General features: G+C 35.9%; 1 protein-coding gene across 1 annotated transcript in view; it reads left to right on the forward strand.

Moving 5' to 3' along the window:
• The first annotated feature begins 422 nt into the window (after nucleotides 1-422).
• The window catches only part of ZC3H12B (zinc finger CCCH-type containing 12B), a 161,199-nt gene continuing 142,982 nt past the window's right edge, over nucleotides 423-18,639 (forward strand). The window contains exon 1 of the mRNA XM_004283549.3: nucleotides 423-580. The gene's annotated coding sequence lies outside the window, so the exon portion shown is untranslated. The remainder of the gene's footprint in view (nucleotides 581-18,639) is intronic.

An 18,639-nucleotide genomic window follows, 5' to 3' on the forward strand; every position in this document is an offset into this window, starting at 1 on the left:
ATAGGCTCTATCTGGAAACATTCTGCTACTCAATGAAAAGTCTAGATAAAGTAGTTTTTTTTAAAAATCACTGTTCATCTGTGTTTTTCTTTTTTTAAATATATGTGTGTGTGTACACATAATTCAGCTACTGTTTTTTTAAGACTGAGTCTTATCCACAGTCATGGCATAAGTTCTCTTACGCCTGTGGAAGATTCTGAGTGTCAATATATATAAGAGAGTAAAATAGTGCTATACCTCAGATTAGCACCATTATTGAAAAGAACTATCAACATTTAAGATCCAAATCTCTTGCTGCCCTGACTATAGTCCTGAACTTTAAATGGGTGAAATGTGTTTCAGAGGATAACTTATTGAGTTCTCACCATAGGTTTGCCTTCTGCTCATGTAATTCTATCGGAATCTCCCTTTCCTAAGGCTTTGGACTCGACATTCCTGCTTCAGCAACAGAGGACAAAAGCCATGTTGTAATGGATAAGCAACACAAGTAGGAAACACAGATGTGGACTACATGTTTCCAAAGAAGAGTTGAGCTTGCTGAAGATCTCTGTCAGATATTGGAAATGTATGATGTTAAGAGGTGAGTACTTTGGTGGTTATTGTTTTTGAGGCAAGTGTGTTTGTGTGTGTTTGTGTGTGTTTGAAAAACTATAGTGAGAATATTATTGTGATCTGTATAGTATAAAAATCTGAGGCTACTTTTTTTTTTTTTTTTTGCGGTATGCGGGCCTCTCACCGTTGTGGCCTCTCCCATTGCGGTGCACAGGCTCCGGACGCACAGGCTCAGCAGCCATGGCTCACGGGCCCAGCCGCTCTGCGGTATGTGGTATCTTCCCAGACCGGGGCACGAACCCGTGTCCCCTGCATCAGCAGGCAGACTCTCAACCACTGCGCCACCAGGGAAGCCCTGAGGCTACTTTTTTAAGAAAGTTAAGCTTTCTTTCAGAAATGTTGAGCTATCAAAGCAGTAGTGAAAATCTGAAGAACACAGCTAATAAGATTATCTTCTCAGGTTGAAAAAAACGTAAGCTTTTGTAATGGGAAATCACCATATGAGGGAGTGAGAGTAAAGAAACTATCATTTATTGAGCTTTACTAATCAAGTACCAAGAGGTTTACATGTGTTATCCCATTTAATCCTCATAACAATCTTATGATGTACATACTGTTACTATCTCTATTTTACACATAAAAAACAGTCTTGAACAGATTATTCGACTTTCCTAAGGTCGTATACCTATTAAGCTCAGGGTTGTGGTTAGACCAGGTCTCTCTGACTTCTAACACTGTATTTAGAGAGGAATAAATGTCTAAGAGGAAACTATCCCTATATCATTTCATGGTTTTCTCATGAAGAATTGTACCTCTACTTAAATTTAGTTTTCCAAGGAAAGTTTTTCACATAGTATATTCAGAAAATGCTTCAGCAACCCCAGTATATGCAACTGAAGAAAAACCAGCACTACCAAAAGAAGCAACCATTCTCATTAATGGAACAGATTTGGTTGTGATTTTTTTCCTATTTTCTTCTGCATTATTTCCATATATTATGTAAATAAAAAACAAAATTTCCAGAACAGGTATATCCTTTGTATCTGGAGAAATCAAACCTTCCATTTTGAGATCTGTTTAATTTATTTAGCTAAAGCAACAATGCAGTTTGTTCTGAACTTTTTATTGTATTTATTTACTTTTTATACAACAGGTTCTTATTAGTTATCTATTTTACACACATTAGTGTATATATATCAAACCCAATCTCCCAATTCATCCCACCACCACCACCACCACCTCCGCTTTCCCCCCTTGGTGTCCATATGCTTGTTCTCTACATCTGTGTCTCTATTTCTGCCTTGCAAACCAGTCCATCTGTAACATTTTTCTAGATTCCACATATATGCATTAATACATGATATTTTTCTCTTTCTGACTTACTTCACTCTGTATGACAGTCTCTAGGTCCATCCACATCTAAACAAATGACCTAATTTAATTCTTTTTTATGGCTGAGTAATATTCCATTGTATATATGTACCACATCTTCTCTATCCATTCATCTGTCGATGGGTTTTTAGGTTGCTTCCATCATCTGGTTATCGTAAATAGTGCTGCAAAGAATATGGGGTGCATGTGTCTTTTTGAATTATGGTTTTCTCTGGGTATATGCCCAGTAGGGGGATTGCTGGGTCATACGGCAATTCTATTCTTAGTTTTTTAAGGAACCTCCATACTGTTCTCCATAGTGGCTGTATCAATTTACATTCTCACCATTGCAAGAGGGTTCCCCTTTCTCCAGACCTTCTCCAGCGTTTGCAGTTTGTAGATTTCTGATGATGCCAATTCTAACTAGTGTGAGGTGAAACCTCACTGTAGTTTTGATTTGCATTTCTATAATAACTAGTGATGTTGAGCAGCCTTTCATGTGCCTCTTAGCCATCTGTATGTCTTCTTTGGAGAAATGTCTACTTAGGTCTACTGCCCATTTTTGTTTGGGTTGTTTCTTTTTTTAATATTGAGCTGCATGAGTTGTTTGTGTATTTTGGAGATTAAAACTTTGTCCGTTGATTCTTTTGCAATCTCCAAAATTTACAAGCAGTTAATGCAGCTCAATATCAAAAGAACAAACAACCCAATCCAAAAATGGGCAGAAGACAGAAATAGACATTTCTCCAAAGAAGATATACAGAATGCCAACAGATGAAAGGAAGCTCAACACTACTAGTAATTAGAGAAATTCAAATCAAAACTACAATGAGGTATCACCTCACACCACTCAGAATGGCCAACATCAAAAAATCTACAAACAATAAGTGCTTGAGAGGGTGTGGAGAAAAAGGAACCCTCTTGCACTGTTCACGGGAATGTAAATTGATACAGTCACTATGGAGAAGAGGATGGAGATTCCTCAGAAAACTAAAAATAGAACTCCAATATGACCCAGCAATCCCACTGCTAGGCATATACCCTGAGAAAACCATAAATCAAAAAGAGTCATGTAAGACAATGTTCATTGCAGCACTATTTACAATAGCCAGGAAATGAGTGTCCATTGACAGATGAATGGATAAAGAAGATGTGCCACATATATACAATGGAATATTACTCAGCCATATAAAGAAACGAACTTGAGTTATTTGTAGTGAGGTGGATGGACCTAGAGATTATCATACAGAGTGAAGTAAGTCAGAAAGAGAAAAACAAATACCGTATGCTAACATATATATATGCAATCTAAAAAATAAAGTTCTGACGAACCTAAGGTCAGGACAGGAATAAAGATGCACACATAGGGAATGGACTTGAGGACATGGGGAGGGGGAATGGTAAGTTGGGATGAAGTGAGAGAGTGGCATGGGCTTAAATATACTACCAAATATAAAATAGGTAGATAGTGGGAAGCAGCCACATAGCACAGGGAGATCAGCTCAGTGCTTTGTGACCACCTAGAGGAGTGGGATGGGGGTGTGGGAGTGAGACGCAAGAGGGAGGAGATATGGGGGTATATGTATATGTATAGCTGATTCACTTTGTTATAAAGCAGAAAGTAACACACCATTGTAAAGCAGTTATACTCCAATAAAGATGTTTAAAAAAATAAGATCTTGCTGTGATTTATGTCAAAGAGTGTTCTTCCTATGTTTTCCTCTAAGAGTTGTATAGTGTCTGGCCTTACATTTAGGTCTTTAATCCATTTTGAGTTTATTTTTGTGTATGGTGTTTGGAAGTGTTCTAATTTCATTCTTTTACATGTAGCTGGCCAGTTTTCCCAGCACCACTTACTGAAGAGACTGTCTTTTTTCCATTGTATATACTGGCCTCCTTTGTCAAAGATTAGTTGACCATAGGTGTATGGGTTTATCTCTAGGCTTTCTATCCTGTTCTGTTGATCTATATTTCTGTTTTTGTGCCAGTATGATACTGTCCTGTTTACTGTAGCTTTGTAGTATAGTGTGAAGTCAGGGAGTCTGATTCCTCCAGCTCCAATTTTACTCTCAGGATTGCTTTGGATATTTGGGTCTTCTGTGTCTCCATACAAATCTTAAGAATTTTTTGTTCTAGTTTTGTAAGAAATGCCATTGGTAATTTTACAGCGATTCCATTGAATATGTAGATTGCTTTGTGCAGTATAGTCATTTTCACAATATTGATTCTTCCAGTCCAGGAACATGGTATATCTCTCTATCTGTTTGTGTCATATTTGATTTCTTTCATCAGTGCTTTTAATTTTCTGAGTACAGGTAATTTACATCCTTAGGTAGGTTTATTTGCAGATATTTTATTCTTTTTGTTGCAATGGTGAAAGGGATTGTTTCCTTAATTTCTCTTTCTGATATAACACTGTTAGTGTATACAAATGCAAGTGATTTCTGTGCTTTAATTTTGTATCCTGAAACTTTACCAAATTCTTTGATTAGCTCTAGTTGTTTTCTGGGGGTATCTTTAGGATTATCTATGTATGGTATCATGCCATCTGCAAACAGTGACAGATTTACTTCTTCTTTTCTTTTATTTTTTTTTCTGAATGCACATTTTTTAATGTACATGTATATTCATTGTGGCGTTACTTTTTAAATTATTATTCAAAGAGAAAGTCACAAAACTTATAATCATCCTCATCAGTTCACTCAGTCCCATTTAATTAATTTTTTTTTCATCTTGATCTTTTGTTAGCACTTTTATGAATTCATCAGTTTTCCATTAGAGTTTTGAAAATGTTTATTCATTCAGTTCAGCAGTATAGTCAGTTAACGGAAACCTGTGCTTGTCAGAGTCTTTTCCATGAATTCCTTGAAGATGAAAACTTTTTATGGGAACATTTTTTCAAAAGCATCAGAGTATACCCACATCTGTCTGTAAATGACAAAAGACTTAAAAATGACCATGGTTAAAGATTTGATGAAAGTTCATAATAACGCAATTGACAAGGAAATTTAGTTATTTCTGAGATATACATTTTAAAATAATAAGTAGAATTATGACTTATAACGTTATACAACAACATATAAGATTTTTAGGAATTTCATGTAATGTCTAAAACACTTATATTAACATATTTCCATACAAATAACCCAAAGAAAGTTTAATATTAGGGTTTTTTTAAATTTTACTTTGTTTTTTTATACAGCAGGTTCTTTTTAGTCATTAATTTTACACACATCAGTGTACACATGTCAATCCCAATCACCCAATTCATCACATCACCATCCCCACGCCTCGATGGCTTTCCCCCCTTGGTGTCCATACGTTTGTTCTCTACATCTGTGTCTCAACTTCTGCCCTGCAAACTGGTTCATCTGTACCATTTTTCTAGGTTCCACATACATGCGATAATTTACGATATTTGTTTTTCTCTTTCTGACTTACTTCACTCTGTATGACAGTCTCTAGGTCCACCCACGTCTCAACAAATGACCCAGTTTCGTTCCTTTTTATGGCTGAGTAATATTCCATTGTATATATGTACCACAACTTCTTTATCCTTTCGTCTTTCTATGTGCATTTATGTTGCTTCCATGACCGGGCTATTGTAAATAGTGTATATGAATATGAATATTGAGTAATGAATATTGAGGTGCATGTGTCTTTTGAATTATGGTTTTTCCTGGGTATTTGTCCAGTAGTGGGATTGCTGGATCATATGGTAACTCTATTTTTAGTTTTTTAAGGAACCTCCATATTGTTATCCATAGTGGCTGTATCAATTTACATTCCCACCAACAGTGCAAGAGGGCTCTCTTTTCTCCACACCCTCTTCAGCATTTGTTGTTTGTAGATTTTCTGATGATACCCATTCTAACTGGTGTGAGGTGATACAATATTGTATTTTTGATTTACATTTCTCTGATAATCAGTGATGATGAGCAGCTTTTCATGTGCTTTTTGGCCATCTGTATGTCTTCTTTGGAGAAATGTCTATTTAGGTCTTCTGCTTATTTTAGGATTGGGTTGTTTGTTTCTTTAATATTGAGCTGCATGAGCTCTTTATATATTTTGCAGATTAATCCTTTGTCCATTGATTCGTTTGCAAATATTTTTTCTCCCATCCTGAGGGTTGTCTTTTTGTCTTGTTTATAGTTTCCTTTGCTGTGCAAAAGCTTTGAAGTTTCATTATGTCCCATTTGTTTATTTTTGTTTTTATTTCCATTACTCTAGGAGGTGGATCAAAAAAGATCTTGCTGTGATTTATGTCAAAGAGTGTTCTTCCTATGTTTTCTTCTAAGAGTTTTATAGTGTCCGGTCTTACATTTAGGTCTCAAATCCATTTTGAGTTTATTTTTGTGTGCGGTGTCAGGGAGTGTTCTAATTTCATTCTTTTACATGTAGCTGTCCAGTTTTCCCAGCACCACTTATTGAAAAGTCTGTCTTTTCTGCATTGTATATCCTTGCCTCCTTTGTCATAGATTAGTTGACCATAGGTGTGTGGGTTTATCTCTGGGCTTTCTATCTTGTTGCATTGATCTATGTTTCTGTTTCTGTGCCAGTACCATATTGTCTTGATTACTGTAGCTTTGTTGTATAGTCTGAAGTCAGGAAGTCTGATTCCTCCACCTCCGTTTTTATCCCTCAAGACTGTTTTGGCTATTCAGGGTATTTTTTGTCTCAACACAAATGTTAAGATTTTTTGTTCTACTTCTGTAAAAAATGCATTGGTAATTTGATACGGATTCCATTGAATCTGTAGATTGCTTTGGGTAGTATAGTCATTTTCACAATGTTGATTCTTCCCATCCAGGAACATGGTATATCTCTCCATCTGTTGATATCATCTTTAATTTCTTTCATCAGTGTCTTATAGTTTTCTGCATACAAGTCTTTTGTCTCCCTAGGTAGGTTTATTCCTAGGTATTTTATTATTTTTCTTGCAATGGTAAATGAGAGTGTTTCCTTAATTTCTCTTTCAGATTTTTCATAATTAGTGTATAGGAATGCAAGAGATTTCTGTGCATTAATTTTGTACCCTGCAACTTTACCAAATTCATTGATTAGCTCTAGTAGTTTTCTGGTGGCATTTTTGGGATTCTCTATGTATAGTATCATGTCATCTGGAAACAGTGACCGTTTTACTTCTTCTTACCCAATTTGTATTCCTTTTTTTTCTTTTTCTTCTCTGATTGCCATAGCTAGGACTTCTAAAACTATGTTGAATAATAGTGGTGAGAGTGGACATTCTTGTCTTCTTCCTGATCTTAGAGGAAATGCTTTCAGTTTTTCACCATTCAGAATGATTTTTGCTGTGGGTTTTGTCATATATGACCTTTATTATGTTGAGGTATGTTCCTTCTATGCCCACTTTCTGGAAAGTTTTTATCATAAATGGGTGTTGAATTTGGTCAAAAGCTTTTTCTGCATCTATTGAAAGGATCACATGGTTTTTATTCTGCAATTTGTTAATATGTTGTATCACATTGTTTGATTTGCTTATATTGAAGAATCCTTGCATCCCTGGGGTAAATCCCACTTGATCATGGTGTATGATCCTTTTAATGTGTGGTTGGATTCTGTTTCCTAGTATTTTGTTGAGGATTTTTCCATCTATATTCATCAGTGATATTGGTCTGTAATTTTCCTTTTTTTGTAGTACCTTTGTCTGGTTTTGATGTCAGGGTGATGGTGGCCACATAGAATGAGTTTAGGAGTGATCATTCCTCTGCAAAGTTTTGGAAGAGTTTGAGAATGATGGGTGTTAGCTCCTCTCTAAATGTTTGATAGAATTCACCTGTGATGCCTTCTGGTCCTGGACTTTTGTTTGCTGGAATAATTTTAATCAGTTTCAATTTCATTACTTGTGTTTGGTCTGTTCATATTTTCTATTTCTTCCTGGTTCACTCTTGGAAGGTTATACCTTTCTATGAATTTGTCCATTTCTTCCAGGTTGTCCATTTTTTTGGCATAGTGTTGCTTATAGTAATCTCTTAGGATGCTTTGTATTCCTGTGGTGTCTCTTGTCACTTCTCTGTTTTCATTTCTACTTTTATTCATTTGAGCCCTCTGCCTCTTTTTCTTGATGTCTGGCTAATGGTTTATCAATTTTGTTTATCTTCTCAAAGAACCAGCTTTTAGTTTTATTGATCTTTGCTATTGTTTTCTCTGTTTCTATTTCAGTTATTCCTGCTCTGGTCTGTATGATTTCTTTCCTTCTGCTAACTTTGGGTTTTGTTTGTTCTGCATTCTCTAGTTCCTTTAGGTGTAAGGTTAAATTCTTTATTTGAGATTTTTCTTGTTTCTTTTGGTAGGCTTCTATAGCTATAAACTTCCCTCTTACAGCTTCTTTTGCTGCATCCCATAGGTTTTGGATCACTGAGTTTTCATTGTCATTTGTCTCTAGGTATTTTTTTGATTTTCTGTTTGATTTCTTTTGTGATCTCTTGGTTATTTAGTAACGTATTGTTTAGCCTCCATGTGTTTGTGTTTTTTACGTTTTTTTCCCTGTAATTCATTTCTAATCTCATTGCATTATGGTCAGAAAAGGTGCTTGATATGATTTCAATTTTCTTAAATTTACTGAGGCTTGCTTTGTGACCCAAGATGTGATCTATCCTGGAGAATGTTCCATGCGCACTTGAGAAGAAAGTGTAATCTGCCCTTTTCGGATGGAATGTCCTATAAATATCAATTAAATCTATCTGATCTATTGTGTCATTTAAAGCTTCTGTGTTCTTATTTATTTTCATTTTGGATGATCTGTCCGTTGGTGTAATGAGGTGGTAATGTCCCCCACTATTATCGTGTTACTGTCGACTTCCTCTTTTATAGCTGTTAGCAGTTGCTTTATGTACTGAGGTGCTCCTATGTTGGCTGCATATATATTTATAATTGTTATATCTTCTTTTGGATTGATCCCCTGATCATTATGTAGAGTCCTTCCTTGTCTCTTGTAATAGTCATTATTTTAAAGTCTATTTTATGTGATATGAGTATTGCTACTCCAGCTTTCTTTTGATCTCCACTTGCATGGAAAATTTTTTTCCATCCCCTCGCTTTCAGTCTGTATGTGTCCCTAGGTCTGAAGTTGGTCTCTTGTAGACAGCATATATATGTGTCTTGTTTTTTGTAGCCATTTAGCAAGCCTGTGTCTTTTGGTTGGAGCATTTAACCCATTCACATTTAATGTAATTATTGATATGTATGTTCCTATGACCATTTTCTTATTTGTTTTTTTTTTTTAAGATCCTTTTTTCCCTTGTGTTTCTCACTTAGAGGAGCTCCTTTAGCATTTGTTGTAGAGCTGTTTTTGTGGTGCTGGATTCTCTTAGCTTTTGCTTGTCTGTAAAGGTTTTGATTTCTCCATTGAATCTGAATGATATCCTTGCTGGGTAGAGTAATCTTGTTTGTAGGTTCTTCCTTTTCATCACTTTAAATATATCATGCCGCTCCTTTCTGGCTGTAGAGTTTCTGCTGAGAATTCAGCTGTTAACCTTATGGGAGTTCCCTTGTATGTTATTTGTCATTTTTCCCTTGCTGCTTTCAATAAATTTTCTTTGCCTTTAATTTTTGCCATTTTGATTACTATGTTTCTCAGCCTGTTTCTCCTTGGGTTTATCCTGTATGGGACTCTCTGTGCTTCCTGGACTTGGGTGGTTATTTCCTTTCCCATGTTAGGGAAGTTTTTGACTATAATCTCTGCAAATATTTTCTCTGGTCCTTTCTCTCTCTCTTCTCCTTCTGGGACCCGTATAATGTGAATGTTGTTTGGGTTTAATGGTGTCCCAGATGTCTCTTAGGCTGTCTTCATTTCTTTTCATTCTTTCTTCTTTATTCTGTTCTACAGCAGTGAATTCTTCTGTCTTCCAGGTCAGTTATCCTTTCTTCTGCCTCATTTATTCTGCTATTGATTCCTTCTAGTGTAGTTTTCATTTCAGTTATTGTTTTGTTCCTCTCTGTTTGTTTGTTCTTTAACTTTTCTATGTGTTTTTTCTTTAATTCTTCTAGGTCTTTGTTAAACATTTCTTACATCTTCTTGATCTTTGCCTCCATTCTTTTTCTGATGTCCTGGACCATCTTCACTATCATTATTCTGAATTCTTTTTCTGGAAGGTTACCTATCTCCACTTTGTTTAGTTGTTTTTCTGGAGTTTTTTCTTGTTAATCTCATACATAGTGCTCTGCCTTTTCATTTTGTCTATCTTTCTGTGAATGTGGTTTTCATTCCACAGTCTGCAGGATTGTAGTTCTTCTTGTTTCTGCTGTCTGCTCTCTGGTGGATGAGGTTATCTAAGAGGCCTGTGCAAGCTTCCTGATGGGAGGGACTGGTGGTGGGTATAGCTGGGTATTGCTCTGTTGGGCTGACCTCAGTAAAACTTTAATCCCCTTGCCTGATGATGGGAGGGGCTGAGTTCCCTCCCTGTTTATTGTTTCACCTGAGCCATCCCAGCACTGGGGCCTCTAGGCTCTTTGGTGGGCTAATGGCAGACTCTGGGAGGGCTCACACCAAGGAGTACTTCCAGAACTTCTGTCGTCATTGTCCTTGTCCCCGTGGTAAACCACAGCCACCCCACATCTCTGCAGAAGACCCTCCAACACTAGAAGATAGGTCTGGTTCAGTCTTCTATTGAGTCACTTCTCCTTTACCCTGGGTCCTGATAGGCACACTACTTTGTGTGTGCCCTTCAAGAATGGAGTCTCTGTTTTCCCCAGTCCTGTCAGTTTCCTGCAGTCAAATCCCATTGGCCTTCACATTCTGATTATCTGGAAATTCCTCCTCCCACTGCCAGACCCCCAGCTTGGGAAGCTTGATGTGGGGATCAGAATCTTCACTCCAGTGGGTGGACTTCTGTGGTATAATTGTTCTCCAATTTGTGAGTCACCAACCCAGTGGTTATGAGATTTGATTTTATGGTGATTGCACCCCTCCTACCACCTCATTGTGGCTCCTCCTTTGTCTTTGGATGTGGGGTATATTTTTTGGTGAGTTCCAGTGTCTTCCTCTTGATGATTGTTCAACAGTTAGTTGTGATTTCAGTGGTCTCGCAAGAGGGAGAGATAGCATGTCCTTCTACTCTGCCATCTTGACCCAGTCTCCTGCAGTTTGTTCTGACTGGTTCTAGACTCATGTCACATACTTTTGGACACTTGATTAGTCTAATGAATTTAAGCCTTTTTTATTTTTATAATTTAGAAATGTTCATGTAGTTTCAAAAGAAGATGGAAATATTTGTCTATTTTAAGTTACAGTCTTTAGAACTTCTTATGCATGGTATTCATTAACTTTTAATTACATCCTTAATAATATTTTTCAGAATTCATTAAGTATGCCAAAATTACAGCAACTGTGGTGTATGGGCAAGATCCTTTGATTTGAAGACAGACAATCTGAATTGAAATCTCAGTTTTGCCTCTTATTTACCATGTAAATTTGGATAATTCATTTAATCTATGTGAGCTTCAATTTTCTCATCTGTAATATGGGGATAATAATCCCTACCTCATGCAGTTGTTATGAGAATAATTTGAGGTAATAAATGTGAACATACTTTGTAGATAATAAAATTCTATCACAATGTCAGGGGAAAGGGAATCAAATGAACACTAATGGAACACTTACCATTGTGTTAGTTGGTAACTTTTTTCTCTTTGTTGCTCCCAGAAAGGCCAAGACCTGCATATCCCTGAGAAAGAGTAGCATGCCTCACAGTTGGATCACATTTCTTGACTTTCCTACCTATTGATCCAGGATCTAGCAGTAGTTGCCAAGATACTGGCAGGAAGATTAAAAAATGTATGGAAGAATTGACTGCTAAGTTATTTTCTTCATGTAAAGTGATCTTGCCTCAAGTAGAATCCTGCTTAACAATGCATATCAATATCTTGATTCAGGGCAATAAAGGGAAATTTGGGGATGGACAGTAGTTTCATAACAAAACCTAAAAAGACCAATCCAGTGAGGCATTTTAGTAGAGTAGGAAAGGCACTGGGCTGGAAGAAAGGAGATCAGATTTCCAATCTTGGTTTCACTACTGACTAATTGCATAACCTAAGGCAAGCCCCTTTTCCCTCTTGGCCTCAAGGCTCCCCTCTATACAGTGAAGTGAGATGGACCAGATTAGCTCCAAGGTGTATTTCAACACTGACATTCTCTGGTCCTGTTTTTAATTATAATAAAAATATTCAAACTGTATACATTTTAGGATGCCATTTTACACCTCAAAAGGAAAAGAACAATTACACAAATTATTTCTGCATTGTGTTATAATAAACATTCAATTACATTAGCAGCTTTATTGGGTTATAATTAATGTAAACCTTTAATTTTTAAAGTATTTTAAGATCTAGCATCTTATTTGAGCCTCAGGATAATGTCATTTCATCAACTATCTTCACATAATAAATTTAGAAACTGAGACTCAAAGGTTTGCATAAAGTCACATAGCCATTATATGATAGAGCCAGAAATCTAACTCTGGTCTGTCTCTAAGCCTAATGTTTTTTTCTACTACACAAAGCTGCATGGGTGATTTTATCTAGGCTTTGAATAAGTGGAACTCAGCTAGAAAATGAATTTAAAGAAATAGTTACAGTTTTATATACAGTAAAAATAAAGAATAAAAATTTTAAATATTTTAAAAATATTCACATTTGAGACTGAAGCTGCTAACCACATTCAAGCACTTTATGATCATTGGGAGAAAATGTCTATTTAAATATAATATTTGGAGCTTTCACCCTTACATGTGCAACAGAGAGAGAAAGAATAAAGAATGGTATATAAGAAGATATCCATTTATTTAAGGATCATCTATCACATTCACTGTGTTAGTATAAACCTTTGTGGCAACTACTGTACTCTCTACTTTTATTTTCCCATGCTTCTTCCATTAGCCCCTCCCCAATAAATATAATTGCAGGCTTTAAGGAGTTTAAAGTGAGTTATCTTTGTCAATGAATAGAGTGGCTGCTTATTATTGGTGTCATAGCAACAACAAAAGCCACCAATAGACAGTTTATGTTATAGGGAGGAAAAATATTTCCTGTAAACTTCTAGGTTTTCTTTATTGTCTAGTAATTAAACTGATATGACAGATTAACAGGAGAAAAATAAATTTAATTAAATATGTATGGGAGTCCCATAAAAATATAGGACTGAAGGGCAAGTCTGGCAGTAGAAGCTTATACACCATCTAGAGCTAAGGAATGGGACAGGGGCCTGGTGCTTCAAAGGGTAGGAGGGTAAGTCACAGGACAGTAAGAAGAGCAGATGTTTGGTTATTAGATACTTGCCCTGATGTACAGATAGGTCATTCAGATAAAAGTTACCTCTGGTAACAGCTGTTTCTCTGAGCCCGGCCCCCTATCTAAATTATTTTAGGTAGTTAAGGAAGAGGTAAAAGTTTTTCTTAAGTCAGATGGGTCTTGATTGCCTTCAGCTCAAAATAATCCACATGCCAAACTGGCATAATTTGGGGTCATGTATTCTGCTCCTGTTCAGTGTCTAAAATCATTATTAATAATGATTTCAGAAAATGTGTAGTTTCTCTAGATCCTATGCATTAAAATTAAAGAGACTCAGTTTATCTGATGAGTAAATGTGGAAGCCATTAACCTGCTAATTAGCATATTAAAGTTTTAATCAGATCCAGCAAAAGAGATTTAGGTATATTAGAGTCAAAGACACTGGAAAATGAGCCTATATGTGTTATGAAGTAGCCTACTGTTCTGCAAACGTGCATTCCAAAACTTTCTAGTCCATGGGAAGGTAGGTTTTAAATATTTACTATTAACCTAATTCTGTTGGGGAAGTAACAGATGTATAAGATACAAGCACTGCTGTTCTGGGGCTTATAGCCTGATAGGGGACATGGAAAGATACTTTACATGCATTATTTTATTTGCTAAGCAAAGCTAGCTTGTGAGGTAAGGATTGTTTTCCTTATTTTACAGATAGAGGGACTCAGATTCAGAGTACTTAGGCAACTTGCTCAAAGTCACACAACTAGTATGTGGCAAGGTAAGTATTCAAGCCCATTGGTTGCAAAATTTATACATTTCTTTGTACAACACACAGGACAAGACAAAGAACAAATAACACTATAGTAGCAAAATGCATAGAACATACTTTAAGTACAATAGGAATTTAGAGAATTATGATATGAATTCAAGTTGGATCTTAATCAGTCCATGTTTTCTGCGCAGAAGATATATGCCAAAGATGGGTCTTGTAGATTGTCTAATTAGAGAAAACAGAATGAATAACCCTCTCTCTGAGTCTATTTCTTCATTTGTAAAACAGGGATGATGCCATCCACCCCATAGTACCATTGCTAAGGTTGAATAAGGTAGCACATGAAGAGCATTTAGCAAATTACAAAGCATTAAGCAATGCAAACTGTTACTATTACTTGCTAAAGTGTGAAAGTGTAAATGTATGTGACGTGTGTATATAGAGCTGACAGTGAGGACACTGTTTTAAGGATGGACAACTCTCCCAATACCAATTCAGAGAATTATAAAATCTTGGGGTAGGGAGGGACTTCAAAAGTCATCAGATCTAACTCCTGTATTTGTTAAAAAGAATCGTGGAAAAGAAAAATGTCTGGTATCTCTTAAGGGAACTTATCTGTATAATGGTATAGTCATTTTCCTCCCAAATTCTGTTAATTTTAAACAATAGTGTTGCAGACTTTTTCATCAATATTATGTTTACTTGAATTCACCTTTTTATTTTATTTTAAATATTTTAATAATTTCATTTATTTTTTGTTTGTTTATTTATTTATTTTGGCTGCACCGGGGCTTAGTTGCAGCACACAGGATTTTTGTTGTGGCGTGGGGGATTTTTAGTTGTGGCCTGTGGGCTCTTTTAGTTGTGTCATGCAGGCTCTTAGTTGCAGCATGCGGGTTCTAGTTCCCTGACTAGGGATTGAACCTGGGTCCCCTGCATTGCGAGCATGGAGTATTAACCACAGGATCACCAGGAAAGTCCCAAAGATTTTAATAATGTTGATTGCAGTAAAAGTGTTGTATTTATTTCAATGTAGACTCTTCCTTGTTTTTCTAATTGCCATCTTCCAAAAATATGGAAACTGGAAGATAGGAAGACAGTCTATTTAGTTTTATTCACTGTTTCTGAATTGTGCTCCTAAAAGCAGAGTCCAGGGTCTTTGCTTTCATAAATTAAAAAACCGTGATTTCTTGAGGGAGATGTTCTAGCCCAAAGCACAGAAAAGGGAGAGAAGAACCCACAGCTTCATCTTTCATCTCACTTATCTGGATGTGAATCTCTACCTGAATGCTAATTCATCTCAGCAAAGACCCTACCACTAATTTAAATCAGGTTGGGTTTTATAGTAGGTAATTCTTTCAAGGCAGTCTTCAGTATACATGTGTTAATTACTAAGGTAATGTTAGTCATGTTTTTGGTAACTCTAAACCTAGTTTCCAAGGAAACATTATAATGGTAGTTAAACAAAACATTAAAAGTAATTATCTTTAGATGAGGAAAGCACAAGTGACATTTATTTTCTTCTTTATATGCTTTTCTGTTTCCCAATTTTTCTGTAGCAAGCATACATTATATGTATACTTTTTAATGATTTATTGAGGTGAAATTCACATAATATAATAGAAACCATTTTTTCTCATTTCACATTTTTTATCACAGGAGGTGACATACCATATATTTTCTTTTCATTTTCCATTTTAAAGTTAATAGTATATGAGGATTAACTTTTATTGAGTGAATATGGACAGTAAATATAATTAATTTTTATAATTTCTCTTGTCTGAGTGCTTCCCTAAATAATTAAGATTACTTTTTTTAAAACTGAAGTATAGTTGATTTACAAGGTTGTGTTAATTTCTACTGTACAGCAAAGTAATGCAGTTATACATATATATACATTCTTTTTTATATTCTTTTCCATTATGTTTTATCCCAGGACATTGAATGTAGTTACCTGTGCTATACAGTAGGACATTGGTGTCCATCCATTCTGTAATAGTTTGCATCTACTAACCCCAAACTCCTAGTCCATCTCCTCCTATCTTCCTCCCCCATGGCAACCACCACTCTGTTCTCTATGTCTATGAGTCTGTTTCTGCTTCATAGATAGGTTCATCTGTGTCGTATTTTAGATTCCACATATAAGTGATATCATATAGTATTTGTCTTTCTCTTTCTGACTTACTTCACTTAGTATGATAATCTCTAGTTGCATCCATGTTGCTACAAATGGCATTATTTCATTCTTTTTTATGGCTGAGTACTATTCCATTGTATATATGTACCACAGCTTCTTTTTCCATTCATCTGTTGATGGTTATTTCATTTGTTTCCATGACTTGGCTATTGTGAATAGTGCTGCTATGAACATAGGGGTGCAGCTATCGTTTTGAATTGTAGTTTTGTCCGTATATATGCCTAGGAGTGGGATTCCTGGATCATATGGTAATTCTATTTTTAGTTTTCTGAGGAAACTCCATACTGTTCCCCATAGTGGTTACACCAACTTACAGTCCCACCAACAATGTAGGAGGATTCCCTTTTCTGCACACCCTATCCAGTATTTGTTATTTGTAGACTTTTTAATGATGGGCATTCTGAATGGTGTGAGGTGGTACCTCATTGTAGTTTTGATTTGCGTTTCTAGCTTGTATGTTTGATTAGGTCCCATTAGTTTATTTTTGCTTTTATTTCTATTGCCTTGGGAGACTGACCTAAGAAAATATTGATAAGATTTATGTCAGAGAATGTTTAGTCTATGTTCTCTTCTGGGATTTTTATGGGGTCTTGTCTTATATTTATGTCTCTAAGCCATTTTGAGCTTATTTTTGTGCATAGTGTGAGGGTGTGTTCTAACTTCACTGATTTACATGCAGCTGTCTGACTTTCCCAGCACCACTTGCTGAAGAGACTGTCTTTGTCTCATTTTATATTCTTGCCTCCATTGTTGAAGATTAATTGACCATAGGGGTGTGAGTTTATTTCTGGGCCCTCTATTCTTTTTCATTGATCCATATGTCTGTTTTTGTGCAAATACCACATTGTTTTGATTACTGTAGCTTTGTAGTATTGTCTGAAGTCTGTGATGGTTATGCCTCCTGCTTTGTTCTTTTTTCCTCAGGATTGCTTTGGCAATTCTGGGTCTTCTATGGTTCCACATAAATTTTAGGATTGGTTGTTATAGTTCTGTGAAAAAAAATTATGGGTAATTCGATAGGGAGTGTGTTAAATCTGTGTATTGCTTTAGGTAGTATGGACATTTTGACAACATTAATTCTTCCAGTCCAAGAGTGTAGGATATTTTTCCATTTCTTTGAATCATTTTAATTGCTTTTATTAATGTTTTATAGTTGTCAGCATATAAGTCTTTCACCTCTTTGGTCAGGTTTATTCCTAAGTATATTATTTATTTATTTTTCTTTGGTGTATATATATATATTTTTTGGTATGTGGGCCTCTCACTGTTGTGGCCTCTCCCATTGCAGAGCACAGGCTCTGGATGCGCAGGCTCAGTGGCCATGGCTCACAGGCCCAGCCACTCCGTGGCATATGGGATCTTCCCGGACCGGGGCACGAACCTGTGTCCCCTGCATCGGCAGGCGGACTCTCAACCACTGCGCCACCAGGGAAGCCCCTTCTTTGGTGTAATTTTAAAAGGTATTGATTTTTTACATTCTCTTTCTACTATTTCATTGTTAATGTAAGGAAATGCAACCAATTTCCATATGTTAATCTTATATCCTGCTACCTTGCTGAATTCATTTACCAGTTCTAGTAGTTTATGTGTGGTGTCTTTAGGGTTTTCTATATATAGTATCATGTCATCTCCATATGATGACAATTTTACATCTGCCCTTCCAATTTGGATACTTTTATTCCTTTTTATTGTCTGATTGCTGTGGCTAGGACTTCCAATACTGTGTTGAATAGAAGTGGTGAGAGTGGGCATCCTTGTCTTTTTCCAGATTTTAGCGGGAAGGCTTTCAACTTTTCCCCATTGAATACTATATTGGCTGTGGGTTTGTCATATACAGCTTTTATTATGTTGAGATATGTTCCCTCTATACCCACTTGGTGAGAGTTTTTATCATGAATGGAGGTTGAATTTTGTCAAATGTTTTTTCTGCATCTATTGAGATGATCATGTGGTTTTTGTCTCTTTTTTTTTTTTACTGATGTGCTATATCACATCAATTTGCATATGTTGAACTATCCTTGTGAACTTGGGATGAATCCCACCTGGTCATGGTGTATGATCTTTTATGTGATTTTTGTTTGCTAATATTTTGTTGAGTATTTATGCATCTATATGTATCAAAGATATTGACCTGTAATTTTCTTTTTTGGTGGTATCTTTGGTTTTGGTATCAGAGTGATTGTGGCTTCATAAAATGTCTTTGGGAGTGTTCCCTTCTCTTCAGTCTTTTGGAAGATTTTGAGAAGGATCAGTAAAAGTTCTTCTTTGTATGTTTGCTAGAATTTGCCTGTGAAGCCATCTGGTCCTGGACTTCTGTTTGTGGGAATTTTTTTTTTAACTTCATATTCTATTTCATTTCTAGTGATCAGTCTGTTTAAATTATCTATTTCTTTTTGATTCAGTTTTGATGAACCATGTGTTTCTAGAAACTTGTCCATTTATTCTAGGTTGTTGAATTTGTTACCATATTATTGTTCATAGCATTCTCTTATGGTTTTTTGTATTT

The sequence above is a fragment of the Orcinus orca genome, chromosome X, assembly GCF_937001465.1.
Source record: "Orcinus orca chromosome X, mOrcOrc1.1, whole genome shotgun sequence".
Lineage (NCBI taxonomy): Eukaryota > Metazoa > Chordata > Mammalia > Artiodactyla > Delphinidae > Orcinus > Orcinus orca.